At 55.9% G+C, this 14,047-nt stretch overlaps 1 protein-coding gene across 3 annotated transcripts in view; it reads right to left on the reverse strand.

The window, feature by feature from the left end:
• Positions 1-14,047, reverse strand: part of CTBP2 (C-terminal binding protein 2) — a 161,669-nt gene that overhangs the window by 133,952 nt on the left and 13,670 nt on the right. The gene's annotated exons all lie outside the window — the stretch shown is intronic.

Below are 14,047 nucleotides of genomic sequence, written 5' to 3' on the forward strand. Positions count from 1 at the left end.
TGACAGCCCCAGAACACGAACTCTTTCCAGCAAGGGACAGATATGCCACAGGAGAAAAATCAAAACGGAGGACTCCGTTCGAAGGGTCCGCTTATGGCTGGTGGGTCTGAACTTGGCCCCAGGCGTGCTGCCCGTATGAAGCTCCCTGGACGGTGAGTGAAGGACAGGCAGTCTGGACCCCTGGATCCTGCTCAAACCGCGGGCACAAGCTGTTACCAGGTGGTCTGGCACGTGCAAATATACACACAGCAGGGAAGTCAGCCGTCACAAAAGACGACACGCCGTTTTCTGGTCAAATTCTTGCCCAGGGCAGGCTCCTGCCTCTTTATCCATCTCAGTAGGGCCCTCACCATCAGGTGCACCAAGTGTCTGGGGAGGCCGATAGGACCCAGGCCAAGACAGGCCCAGAGTCCTCCTGCTCCCTTGCCCACCAGCCTCCCAATCTGTGTCTCAATCTTGCTGTCCCTCTGAAAGTGGTACCCAGGTTAAATCTCCGCAGTGACTTTTACTGGCACTTTGTTCAACTGAAGAAGGGCAGTGAGCAGTGAGACAGGGAAACACACAGACAACCCCGGAGGAATGCAGGTGGGGTCATCTCTTCCGGGAGGCATCTGGGCAATCTTCATCAGACCCCCCGTCCCCCCCCGCCTGCCCCCACCATCTTTTCCACCTGAACACAGAGGTTGTCCTTGACAGGCTGTCATTAGAACATGTTTTTTTCTTAGGATGTATTATTTTTGAGAGACAGAGCGTGAGTGAGGGAGGGACAAAGACAGAGGGAGACACGGAATCCGAAGCAGGTTCCAGGCTCCGAGCTGGCAGCACAGAGCCCGACGCGGGGCTCAAACTCACAGACCGCGAGATCATGACCCGGGCCGAAGTCTGACGCTTAACCGACTGAGCCACCCAGGCGCCCCAAGTCTAATAGCTTTCTTAAAAACAAGTACACCCGTCTCTGAGCTCTATGGGGACAAGGAAGTGCATCCCCTTTACCATATTCCTCCTAGAGCCTAACATGTGGGAATCGACACATGAGTAACTGAATTCTGGGTGTCTGGCAGATCCTTCCTGGCCGTGGCCCCAGGATCAGGAGTGTTGTTTTGCCTTTTTTTTTTTTTTTTTTTTGCATGGGCAATGAAGTTTGGATCCCAAAAGGAAGGTACATAAAAATATTTAAGACTTCACTGGTATGATGTTAAGAAACAAGATCAGATTTTTAAAAGCATGCCATCAGCAGGAACAAATACAAGCATTCAAAAGCCACAAGCACGTTATTTTCCACTTGCTGTGCGTCCAAGGATCAAGGTAACCCCCGTGGCCAGACGCACGCAGCTGGAACTCTTAAATCCAACACCTATTCTGGCCCAGCAGCCTCTCCATCAAGGAACTGTTATCACTTCCAACTCATGAAGCCGGGAGGCTCTGAGCCTCATGCCCTGCCCGAGTCCACAGCCGAGGGAGCAGAGATGCCAGTCGACTCCGCCTCCCGAGCGCCCGGCAGAAGACCCTTGGCGACCCGCTGGGCAAAGGCCGGGGCAGGAGGAATAAGGTGAAATGGGATCAGGCTTCAAGAGGGACCCCCATCCCCGCCGCCGCCATGGAGAATTCAGGACCCTCTGCTTCCTGCCACCCCAAGCCCCCTTCACCCAGCTGGGCGGGGGGGGGGGGGGTCATGACACGGTCCCAGCTCTGAGCTCAAGGCCCATCCAGGAACCGCAGGCAGGGACTGGGGAATCTGTGAGACCCCATGATTCTAAAGGCCCATCATCTACCGGAGACTCAATAGGGGGGATCTGGCCAAGCTCCCAAGGGAAAGGGGACAAGACTCGCCTAGAAACCTGTGCCACCTGCCACGGCAGCCCCAGACGCCCAGCTCCGCCCAGCAAGGAGGTCCCAACAGATGGAGGGGAAGCACCCAACATCCTCAGGTGCCACCTCTGCGTCCACAAGTGCTCAAGGAAGGGAATGAGCCAACAGCCCCAACGAGTGGGTTCGTCCCATCTGAACCTCCGGGCTTTCCCCCCCAGTATTCCCCCCAACCTGGAAGCCGAGTCAGGCACAGCCCCCATGTCCCCCACCCCAGCTGAGGCCTCTCAGCCTGGCCTGCTGGTCCGCTACACCTGCCCCACCACTAACCCCCAAGGTTTCATCCCAACCCCACTCAGGGGCCCAGGATCTTATTTGTGATTTTTAGAAACCTCAAACGCTTTCCCTTTCATAACGAAGACACGCAGCAGTTAGGTCGCATCCCACAGAGGGCCTGGGGCGCCCCCAGCCAGGAGAGCCTCTCCTTGGTCTGAGTATCGCATTGTTACCAGGCGTTCACTTCCTCCTCCATGGGGGGCACCGGCACCGCTCAGCTCCCCCACCCCACCCCAGGGCCTTCACCCAAGTCCAGTGACCTGTAAACAAGACGTCCTAGGGTTTCCTTTGTTCACCTTGCAGCACCCACCCCACCCCTCGCTCCCCCTCTCCCTCCTGTCCTAGAGAGCCAACAGAACACTCTCCCCACCCCGAATTTGCCGGACAAGGAATCCCACACGGAGGCTCAGACTCCTGTGAACACTGTTGAGAGCTGCATTCTTTTCCCACTGTGCGCATAGGACTCTCCCCACCCCATCCCCTTGACCGGTGCCATTTCTGGGGCTCCCACCCCCCCCCCAGGCATGAAGCCCCCAAGAGGTCCACAGGCTGGAGCCCACCCTCCAGCTCTGTTTCCTAGGCAACAGTCCGCTTTCCTTCCCACTGACCGAGGCAGGAAGAGTCCGGCACTCCTGGAGTTACTGCTCAAGGGCCAGGAACCACGGCTTCCCTTACTTATAAGCAGGAGGGGCCCCGAGGCACATGGGACCCCTCTCCCACGTGCTCACAGGCACCTGTCCCGCTAAGTAAGCTGACCCCACTTTCACTCCAGGAGAGCCTCGCAGAGTAAACGGCACAGCCCCAAAGACGCTCACCTGCGGATGGGAAACTGGCCCGTGACGCCTGCTCAGGACACTCCGCGGTCAGTGGCTCTGGGTCACCTGGTATCTGGCCCCACAGGACTGGGGCACCTGTCCCGTCGGACACGTGTTTGAAGAGTTGTGCTCCCGGTGAGGTCTATCTGCCCCCTGTCCCCCATCTGGGGGTGGGGGAGGGGACAGGACTTGCTCGATTCTCTGGGCGTCCCTGCCTTCTGGCCCACAGGCAGAAAAAATGGCCTCAGCTGAGGGCTGCTGGGCCGGGCAGCGGCCCTCTACCTGGCTGCCTATTAGAATCATCTGGGAGCTTTCAAAATTAACCCAAGGCAGGTCCCACCCCAGAACCTCTGAGGGTGAGGCTGGGCTTGGACCTTTTTCCAAAGCTCCCAGGTGACGTCAGGTCCAGACAGGGGTGAGAAAGACGGGGCTGGAGGGAGCTGGGTGGAGGGTGGGGCAGCCTCCAGGGAGGCCAGGCTGGACGGAGGGAACTCAGGCAGCCCACTCCCCACCACAACCTGCAAATCCCAGCCCACCGCCTCCCAGAGGCCTTCCCTGGCCTCCCGCGGATGGGAGCCCAGTTCCCAGTGCGGGGACTACCATGCCCGTCCCCCTGCCTGGCTCAGCTGGTCACTCACCCTCCTCCGCTTGTGGGGTCTGCTCCTTGCAGGCAGGATCAGGCCAGGCTTGTTCAGGCCGCCAGTCCCAGACCCCCCCAGGGCATCGGCCACACTGCTGTGCCGCCCACCCCGCCCCTTCCAGCCCATTAGCCCTGCCGGAGATGGGGAAAGGACCACACCCCCTTGGCATGCCCAGAGAAGGAAGAGGCAAGAAGGAAAATGAACTCCATGGATCCCATTGTCCAAGGAATTATGTTCTCGGCACCTTCCGAGCCTCCCTACTCAGGTGGGATTTCCTGGTGAAACCCCCCCCCCACCGAGAACTAATTTCCTGAACTCACACACTGTGCACCTACCAACGGGCCAGGGGCTGCGGAACTCAGACCCCACAGCCTGTTACAAGATACCATCCAAGATGCGGGCCATTAATCCCTCGAAAATAGCTTCGCTGCACCGAGGACATCTAGGGACAGAAACATACAACACATTCTCCCCAAATCGTAACAGGACGTCCGTCTCACCAGTGGTGCTGCCCGGGACCTTGAAAGAGCCCAGAGCATTTCAAATGGGCTCTGGGCAGGCAAGGGGGCGGGGGCCACATTAGAAGGGGCTAGGTCACCAAATTTTGCCCACCCAAATCTTCAGCACTGACGTCACCACCAGGATATGGGACGTTTATTTTTTACAAGGTCTCCTGCTCCTGCTCACCTAAAAATCTAAATTCTCCATCTGGGTCTTCACAAACAACGCTGCCCAAATCACATTTCACCAAAGCATCGAAAGCCCCAAGAATTTCAGAGAAGGGGGACAGGGAGATCAAAATGATTGAAGAAAGGTCTAGGAGGCAAAGCTCAGTTCGATCAGAATGGGCCCTGTGTCTGACAAGGGCCTACGGAGACGGGGTCCCCTTTCTGGGTGCATCTGCACTGACCAAACCCAGAGCAGGGCCTCGGGAACCCTTGCTGACTATGGTGGGCTGGCCCTCAACAGCCAGCCCCCCTCGTCCCCACCGGCTCCGTATCCCCTGCCCCCTCCGGGCAACAGCCGCTTCTCTTCAAGGATGGTGAACCGCGCACACAGTATCTAGGGTCAGACTTTATCTTTTAAATGCACAGTGTGCCCGAGCCAAAAACAAAACAAAAAGCCTTTCCGAGATGCTTTCCAAATTCCAGAAACACACTGGGCTGGAAAAAATGGAGCCCTGTTTCCTCTTATTTTTAATCTAACGTTGGCTAGGTTTATAATAAAAGAGAATTACCTATTTATTTGCTTACCTTACTTGGAAAGACAATAAATTGGAAAGGCTTCATAAATCTCACAGGGAAGTCCTTTAAACATGGATTGTCAGCAGAAATCCGTAAATAACCTTCTGCCAGTCCCTAGCAATCACCCCCACCACACATTCTTTTTCCTTCCTGCTTTTGTACTAATCTTCTAGCAAACAAATCCAATCAAGCACCAAAAAACGGTTTTGTTCTTATCGAAGTAAGGCTCAGAAAATACCCAGGAGCCACCAGGCTGCGGACTAATTGGCTCGTGAGAAGAATCTGATGGCAGAGAGGGCTTCAGGGGACCGGGCAGAGGGACACCTCTGCACCCCCCAAATGCGGCCACACTGCCCTCCCTGATTTACCCAACCCAGGCTGGCTTCACAAACGGAGCCAGGGACTCGGCATTAGTCTGATCTGGAGCACACCGTCCGCAAAGCCCCGGACAGGCAGACGGACACCTTATGAAAACACCAGGTCGTGCTCTCGTGCAGGACAGGCTGGCCCGGGTCCTCCCACCTGGCCTAGGCTGATGTCCACGACCACGCCTGTGTTTGCCTCACGCCCTTAGAACCCCAGTGCTGACGGAGCTGCTGGCCAAGTTCACTCATCCCCGTCCAGACCAAGGGGAAGGAAGAAAGCTCGCTCTCAGAGCGGACCAGGCCTCACCCAGGAGGCCCGTTCCCACGTTAGCTTGGCTTGCAAGGCAACTGCTGGATGGGGTTGATTAAAACGACCTTCGGCAGCTCAGAAAACAGCAGAAGAGGGACAGTCTCACACTGAGGTTTCAAGGACTGTGCTAAAAATAAGTTTAAATAAGAGGCAGAAGGAGGCTCGCGGATAATCAAATGTGCAAGACTTGAAAGAGGGGCTGTAATCAATTTACATATCAGGAAAGGAAAATTACCATAACCAGAGGGAAAATTTCTCCAGGCCATAAGGTTAAAAATAAAAAAAAATCAGACGGGCGAACCACCACCCAAGTGTAAATGAAGACGCAGGTCTTCAGAAAGCACCAGGCTCTTGAAATGCCTGTCGGCTTGCAGAGCCTCGAACCTTGACTGCAAGACCGTGATGCTTGGGTGCGAGATGCGCAGCTCAGGAACCCCAAAGGCACCTGTGCAGGCCGACAGACCCACCTGGTTGGTTAGCTCTGCGAAGGAGTGGGCTCTTGCCCCAAGTCCCACAGAGGTTCCCGTGAGCAGCTGTCACCAAAGAGCCGTGTCCCTCCCTGCAAGCTACTGAGCTGTCCTGAGCCCGGGAGAGACACTTAGTGGTTATTATTACGGGTGCACCGAACGCATTTATTTTTATATTCTCCCCCCTTGACACATGCCTGGTACTCGATGAAAGAGCAGCGATATTATTATCTACCTACCAAACGAGACGCGTTTCTAGTATCCTTGAACGAAGACAAAGGCCTTTCTTAACTGGCTCCCTTTGAAACAGACTATCTGACGGTGTGCGCGCCTCAAGAACATTCTCCTTACTTTCCAGCCGGGCCTGGGCAGACCACAGCAAGCTGCTTGCCCCTCGGGCTCAGCAGAGTGGCTGGCTCCCCCGTTCACTTCCCTCCAAGTCAGCTAGAATTTGAGGATCCACCCACGGGAGCGGCTCCCCACCTAGAACTTGCCCTGCGGAGACAGGCGGAGCCCGCCGGGCGGGTGGGGGGACTGGAAAGGCACCCTGAGCGCAGGACACGAGCAGGCCGTGGGCTGCTAGCAACCGCGGTCCTACTGCGCTCTCGGTGTGCACCACACAGCCCCGTGAACATCCACAGGCAGCTTTTATGGCTGTGGATGGCACACCCTTCCAGACATAAAACGCTTTTCTCTCTTACGTGTATGCATACAACTCTTCCCGTTAAGAAGCCCCAGCCTCTGAGCAAGTTTCTTCCCCCTGGAAGGGTCACACAGGGAACTGGCGTCATGAGGCTGTCGTGGCAGCAGGTGCACTGGGGACCCTCACTGCAGCCAGGTCCCGCAGGCTCCCCAGGCCGGGAGAATTCGGGCCTTCCCGCTGGCGGTGGTGGGGACTCCTCCAAAATCCGAACCGCCCGAGCGGGACTGACAGCTACCCACGTACAACTTTTCTGCCCAGGGTCCAGGACTCCAGCTCAAACGGCCCTTGTCCTGAAGCCTTCGGGGACATGGGATGCCAACCTTTCCGCTGCTAACCCCAGGCTCCAGGCTCCTTGCCCAGGTGGAAGGCCCCCGAAGTCCTATACGTGAGCATGTCCGAGTCTCCGTCACTCACCCCCAAGAGGCCAAGGATACTCAGACATGAGTTTCAGGCCAGGACCAAGGTCAGGTTTAGTCTGAGCTCACAGGCATCAAAGGGTTTCCTAACAGACACAAGCCGCTCGGCAGGATGAACGCTTTCACCCGCCCTAAGTGCTGGGGCCCGAGGGGGGAAGCAAAGATCCAACACTGAAGACGTTTCCAGCAGCAACCGGAAAATCAATAAATGCAGCGTTCCCCAGCTAGCAATTTACAAAATTCCCAGACTCGTTTCATAAAACTCCCCCCCAACTGAACGGAAATAGGAGAATATTAAATACTACGGAGAAAGCCGGTGGATGTCGGCCCCCGTGCGGCGTGACAGGGAATGCTCTCCTGCACGTCCTGTCCCGCCTCATTAAATACCCATCCTCAGAGAGACCCTGACCCTATCTGGCACAGAGGGACGCGGACTGGGTGGCCCACTGCTGGCTCCAGCAGCTGCTGACCTTCCCACAGAAAAGCCCTCTGGTCCCTCCAGGCTTTCCCCAAACCACCCCTGTTGACCACAGCAAGGTGGCTGGCCAATGGGGACCTGAGTGTCACCCCACGGCCCCGTGCCGCCGGGACTCACAGAACACGGACCGGCCACAGCACACAGTAGGTACGCTGCCTCCTTGCTCCACAGCTACTTCCCCTAAGGAGGAAAAAGGAGGAAACAGCCAGTGACGGGGTGGTCACTCTTCCCAATCCCTCTGGACCCGGAGCCAGCAGCCAGAGTGGGCAGAGAAGCACCTGTCCCCGGGCACCTGCCAGGAAGGGCAGGCAGGACACGGGGTGGAGGCGGTGGGCAGAGTTGTGTACGTGTCCTCGGGAAGCCTGGGGACAAGGGCCTGAGAAGCCCCCAGGCCCGCACATGGGAGCCTGGCACTGCCCCCTCTGGGGAGAACAGGGGCCCTTCAGGGACCCCGGGTTCCGTGGGGCGGACAAGATGCCAACTACAGAGACTGACCTTCGCTCCAGCTCGCCCAACCTGGCCCGATGCCTGAAGTCACAGACATCCCGGGGACGGCACGGGCGGTGTCACTCAAGCACGTCTATCTGCTGGGACTGGAGTGTCCTCCTGGGCCACGTGAAACCCCCAATGTCCTAGGCTGGCCTTTCTACCAACAAAAAGGGGCAATTGCATCGGTGGTGGGCGGACAGGACAACTTTCCTCCGGGAGGGAACGGGTTCTGCAGCCCAGGTGCTATTCACACAACCTTTTGTCAAAACCTGCGGAACAGCAGGTGGAAAGGGCGGGCTTTCCTGTGTGTGAAGGACACCTATGTAAAAATGTTAATGAGTCCCCCACGAAAGGGCAAAACAAATAATAAAAACATGACTCTCCCTGTGGGGTGAACTCAGCTCCACGGCAGCCAGAGCGGTCTCCGGCTCCCCCGGGAGACCACCCGTCCCCATCACTGACACCGGCAGGAAGGACCCCACCGCACACGCTGGCCGGTGTCCCTGAAATTCAGCTGCGCTTCCCACAGTCTGGTCAGGGAAAACACCCTTGTCACCTTCAGCAGTTTAGTGGCCAGGAAATGAAAAATGAGACTGCCCTCAAGTACGGTTCCTTGATGGCTCCTGCCCTCATCTCCTCCCATCCCACTTAGACTCCTCAACAGACCCTTCATTGAACCCCACACTCAAGCCAGGAGCAGACAAGCTCCCAGCGGCCCTTCCGCGCTCCCTGCAGGGAGATGGCCGGTGGGGCTGGGTCCCCCCTTGCCAAAGGCTGTCGCTGCCATCCTGGGGGAGCGTGGGACCCATGTGCAAGGGGCAAGCCGGCAGCCCTGTGACGCCCCCTGAGGCCATACCCAGCTAAACAAGTCCCCAGCAGTAGGCGCTGAGACCCCAGCGGTGCCCAGACCCTACGACCGCAGGCAAAATACCATTCAGCCCTATCTTGGCACCTGGGCTTCTCCGTGGAGGGACACAGCAGGCACATGTCCCGGAGCTCAGACACTCCAGCTCTGGTGTAAGTGGGTGACAAGGATGACTGACCCACCATGCGGCCCATGTACTTGAGCAGACCCCAGTGACTGACCTGCTACGTGGCCCGTGTACTGTACTTATCCCCCTGCCCTTCCCACCCCACTACTCGTCAGGCACCTGGTCCTGGCAGTCTAGGCACCACGCACTCCCCTAACAGCCCCCCGAGCCCACGCTGCCCACGGAGGCCACAGCCGGTCCAGTCCCCCGACGCATCACAGCCCATGCCTTAAAATGCCGCGTCCAGCAGTGGGGATCTGAACGCAGGGCTACCCCGCACCCCTCTGGCCCTCTCTTTGCCTCTTCAGACCCAGAGTCCTTCCTACTCCCGCCCTTCATTCTCTCTACAACAACAACAAAGAACAGTAATAATAACGCCCGCATTGAAGATCTTCCTCGAGGCATAGGTCAAGGCTTGCCATATATTGAGTCACTTAATCCTCACAGATACCCTGTGCACCTACCATGTCACTGCGAAGACAGTCAGGCACCACGAGGTGGGTGGCTTTCCAAGGAGCTCCCGGGGAGGGGAGCAGGCAGGTGTCCTGGGAACAGAAGTGCACATCTGGAGGTTATGAGGTTGTGCCGCCTTCGGTCACAGGAGAGCGCCGCCAATGTCTTCTGGGTTCTTCCAGCAGGTCGGCGTCCCCGACCCCTCAGCCTGGGAATGACCCACCCTCCACCCCTGGTCTCGGGAAGCACCCGGCGCCTGCTCCAGCTCTCGCACAGACACCACGGTTTTGCTGAACTTCAAGATAAACCCTCCTTGCTCTGGCTTGGAGGCTGGCACATAGTAGGAGCTCTAGTTGCTGAAGAAGCAGATTCTCGTTGAACAGACAATTGTCAGAAAAAAGCAAATTCATCTCAACTTCCATAAGTCAATCCAAACAGAGTTACTTTATCACAGAACGTAAAAATTTCAAACCCTATGCGTAAAATATGACACATCTATTTTTATGTGATCTACAGAATTAGAAAGCTTTCCTAAATCTCTTAAAGGTGGTTTTTCCAGTAATGCATAACTGCTTAATTGGGAAGTGTACAAAACATAATTACACTGCCTAACGCTACGATATTGCTTATGGGAATATCTTCGTTCACACATTCTCCTTTATTTTGTATTTAATCTCTATTAAGATGTCTACACAAAAACAGATAGGTACGCTCGTCTTCATAAACACCATAAATCATAAAGTCATTTCTTGGCTAACCCAAGTCCAAAAGCAGCCCCCAAAAAGAAGCTGCTAGGACCCAAAGGCTTTCGCTTCCTGTATTTAAGCAGAATCAGAATTCTTCTTACCATGTAGCTCCATACACCTAGAAGTGGGCCACTGGGCCGGTAGCGGTTAAGAGAAAGGCTGGAATTTTTTCTCCTAGTCGATGTCTCTGCATGCAACTCAAAAGGTATCCCAAACTGCCCCCAGAAAGCAGTTACCCAGAGCAGAAAGGGCAAATCCTTTCTGCCTGAGACCGCAGTGAACAACCTCAGATCAAGAAATAAAAGGAGGCCCCTTCAATCACTCCTCCAAGGACACCACGCACGCCCTCTGAGGTTCACCTTCAAACAGGATACCAAAGGCTCCAGACTCTTCAACCGGGGTGAACTTCCCCGCGCCCCCTCCCTGCCTTCAAATGCGTACACACACCCTCAGCCTTAGAATTGGGTTGTCTGAATACACAGCCACTCTACAGGTGTCGATTCAGAGGCAGGCCAGACCTGCCCCCCTCCCCCCACTTGTGAACCGCGAGCCCATCCACGTGGCCCCTCTGCCGATTCCACATCCACAAGCGAGAAGTGTCACGCCTCCTCACGATCTCCTTCCTGGGTTGTCACTTTTTAGTGACACAGTGTTTCTATAAACAGGATAAAGGTAAGCTGCCAGGCCGGACGGACACAGAAGCTATCGGCCTCCGTGAAGCCCCGCCAATTAATAAATTCACCGATCAAGATAAAAAGGCTTTGCCACAGAATGGGTTTCCTTGCGTTTCCAAAACAGAAGGTGTCGTCCCCAAATCTGTGTGTGGCAACACCATGAGGGGGATGATGGAGGCACACACAGGAGCCCCCGGGGGATGGTCTGTTCACCGGCACAAGGTAGACGCGCCTGGTGCCGACCTCCTCGTTCGTGCTCGCACAGGCCACTGTGAAAATCACCAACTCCACCGAACCCGCCCCTGACGCGGGGGCATGGATTTCCAAAGGGGGCTTCCCTAAGTGGCTGACAGCGTACAAAAATTTAATTTGCAAAAACAATTTCTCCCGTTGCCAGTATGTTGTGACATGGCCGGGCCCCCCTCAGGGAACCCTGCTGACTGGTCCAAAGAGAAAGTTCAATGTCAAGTGCATCGGAATATGGAAGCAGCTCCACTGCTCACAGGTCCGTGCGAAATTTCCCTCGTGTCCCTAGGAAAGCCTAGCGCTGTTCTAGGGGGTGGAGAATCCCTCCGAAACCATTAAAAAAAGAGAGAGAGAGAGAGAGAGAGAGAGAGAGAGAGAGAGAGACTAGGTCGGGCAGAAATCTATATTTCCGTTTTCAAATCTATTCATTCAGATCGAGGGGGAGGGGGTTATTCAAGATATTTAAAATCTTTCCATCATTTGTCGTGCCAAATGTTCAATAACTAGATTCAAATGTAGGGATGTGTGCTGGGGAGTGGTGTGTTTTTCAAGAAAGACAGTTTGTGTGCAGTTGGCAGGTTCTGGGCTGGCTGCGTTAAGAACCACCTGGAGGAGTTTGCTAAAAATACAGATGTTCTGGCCCCGCCTGGAGCTTCTCCAACCGGATGCCGGGTGGAGCTCCGGGAGACTGACTCCCGGCAAGGGTGCCCCAGAGCCGCCCTGCTCCAGAGGCCACCCCCTCAAACCACCTGGGCACAGTCCCTCCCCGGGGACCGCGAGAATCACCCATGTGAAAACCACCAAGCCCACAGCCAGCTTCTTACTGCGACATACACGCTCGGAATGCACGGGCTCCGCTCGCGGGGCGGGGCCTGGAGGAGGGGTGGGCCGAAGGGTGCGGAGCACGAAGGACCTCTCCGTGTTCCTGGAAATCCACCAATTCCAAAGTTCCGTTCCAGAAGGATGTGGGAAAACACCTGGTGGGTAGCTTGAAAGGGGCAGAGGCAAAAGGGAAAGTAGTTCCTCGTCCTTTAACACCACACAACCCCAGGTACCGCACTGTTCCCACTGACCGCTTCTCACATGCATCAGCCTCTATTTACTGTTCACGCTCCCTAGGATCTGCAAATGTGGAAATATGCCATTTTGGTCCCTGACCCCTAAGATGTCCTCACATTCCAGGAGCAGATGCCTCCCAAGGGCATTTTCAAGGATCATCTTGCTTGCTCTCTTTTTTAATGTTTACTTATTTATTTTTGAGATAAAGAAAGAGAGAGAGAGAGAGAGAGAAAGAAAACACAAGCTGGGAAGGAACCGAGAGAGAGAGAGAGAGAGAGAGAGAGAGAGAGAGAGAATCTGAAGCAGGCTCTAGGCTCCAAGCTGTCTGCTCAGAGCCCAACATGGGGCTCGAACCCACAAATCTTGAGATCATGCCTCGAGCTGACGTCAAATGCTTAACCTACTGAGCCACCCAGGTGCCCCATCAAGGATCATCTTGCTTTCCAAGTGCGATTTTTTTAATAGCGTGAATTGAACCCAAAGAAACTGCTAGTCCATAAAACGACCAGCCCACCCTGAAGGCAACAAACTGTGTCTTCGACAGACCCTGGAAGGACATCGTCCCAAACAGCGTCTCAGGCCCCCCCTCGTCACTTCACACTCACGGGACCCTCCCCGTCGAGCCCGTAGCCCAGCATGAAGTTCAGAGCAGCAACCCCACCTAGGGAGGACATGTCCACACCCACAGCGTGCCTGGCTCTAGCGGGCACCCAGTCAGTCCCCAATGAGTAAATGAATGAATGCCCTGGGAGGAGACGAGCAAGAACCGTCCTTATTCCACGGGGATGGCTGGGAACACACGCAGCCAACTGGCCACCCGGATGGACCTGGGCCCGTCCCCAGAGCGGCTACTGACCAAGTGTCCACCACGTGCTGGAAAGGCAAACCCAACAAGCCATTCTCGGGGAGAGACACCAGCCCTTCTACTGCCGGCTCAGGACCTGGAGCTCAGATGGGAGCATGTGAAGAGCAATGCCTGCGGGGAAGGGGCAGGTGTAGTGCTAGTAACTTCTTCTACACAGACTCCCCCGGGAATGTGGCCAGGCAAGTCACTGGCACGGTGCTGTTAACTCAGCAGAGAGGGTGCAGAGCGTTCAGGGGTGATGAACTGAAACACTGGGCGGCCTCTCCGGTGGGCCCCACCCGTCCAGGGCGGCTGGAGCCGGTGGCCCCCGTGTGGCCCGTCCTCAGGCAGAGGTAGGCAGCACCCAACCACTACTCTCTTCTCCTTCTCTGGTAAGAGAAATTAGCTCTTACCTAGAAAGCAAGTGTTTCCCGGGGCATTTCCCAGAGTGAATGCATCCAGAATAACACTCAGGTCTAAAGACAACCTGAATGGTTTTGGGGTCATCCCTTTGGCCCCAGGAACCCACAGATGGGCTGCTCCCTAACCTGACCAGCCGCCACCCACCCTCCCCTGCTCTGTGCACCGCGTACTCCCTAGATTTCCCGACGGCGCCAGGATTCGGATCTCCCACCCTCGAACACTATTCACTCCAATCTCACCTGGTCCCAGGTCACCAGCCTCCCTAACATTCATACGTCCTTTTCGTGCAAAGGGTAAAAAACCTCCCGTTCACACCGGGCCCATTCCCTTAGGACTTGGCTCACCACGTGGGACGAACAGGCCCCATCCCTCGCCCTGCATGCCCAAAGCAATCGAGGCCCAGGGAGCCTTCTCTTCCTGTCCCCCAACACCCGAGGGGAACCCCTCTTTCTACTGCCGAGGTCAAGATTCTCTGATCTCCACGCAGATGGTGCGAGGGAC

Source organism: Puma concolor, chromosome D2, assembly GCF_028749965.1.
Source record: "Puma concolor isolate L17-30 chromosome D2, mPumCon1.1.hap2, whole genome shotgun sequence".
NCBI classification, from domain to species: Eukaryota; Metazoa; Chordata; class Mammalia; order Carnivora; family Felidae; genus Puma; species Puma concolor.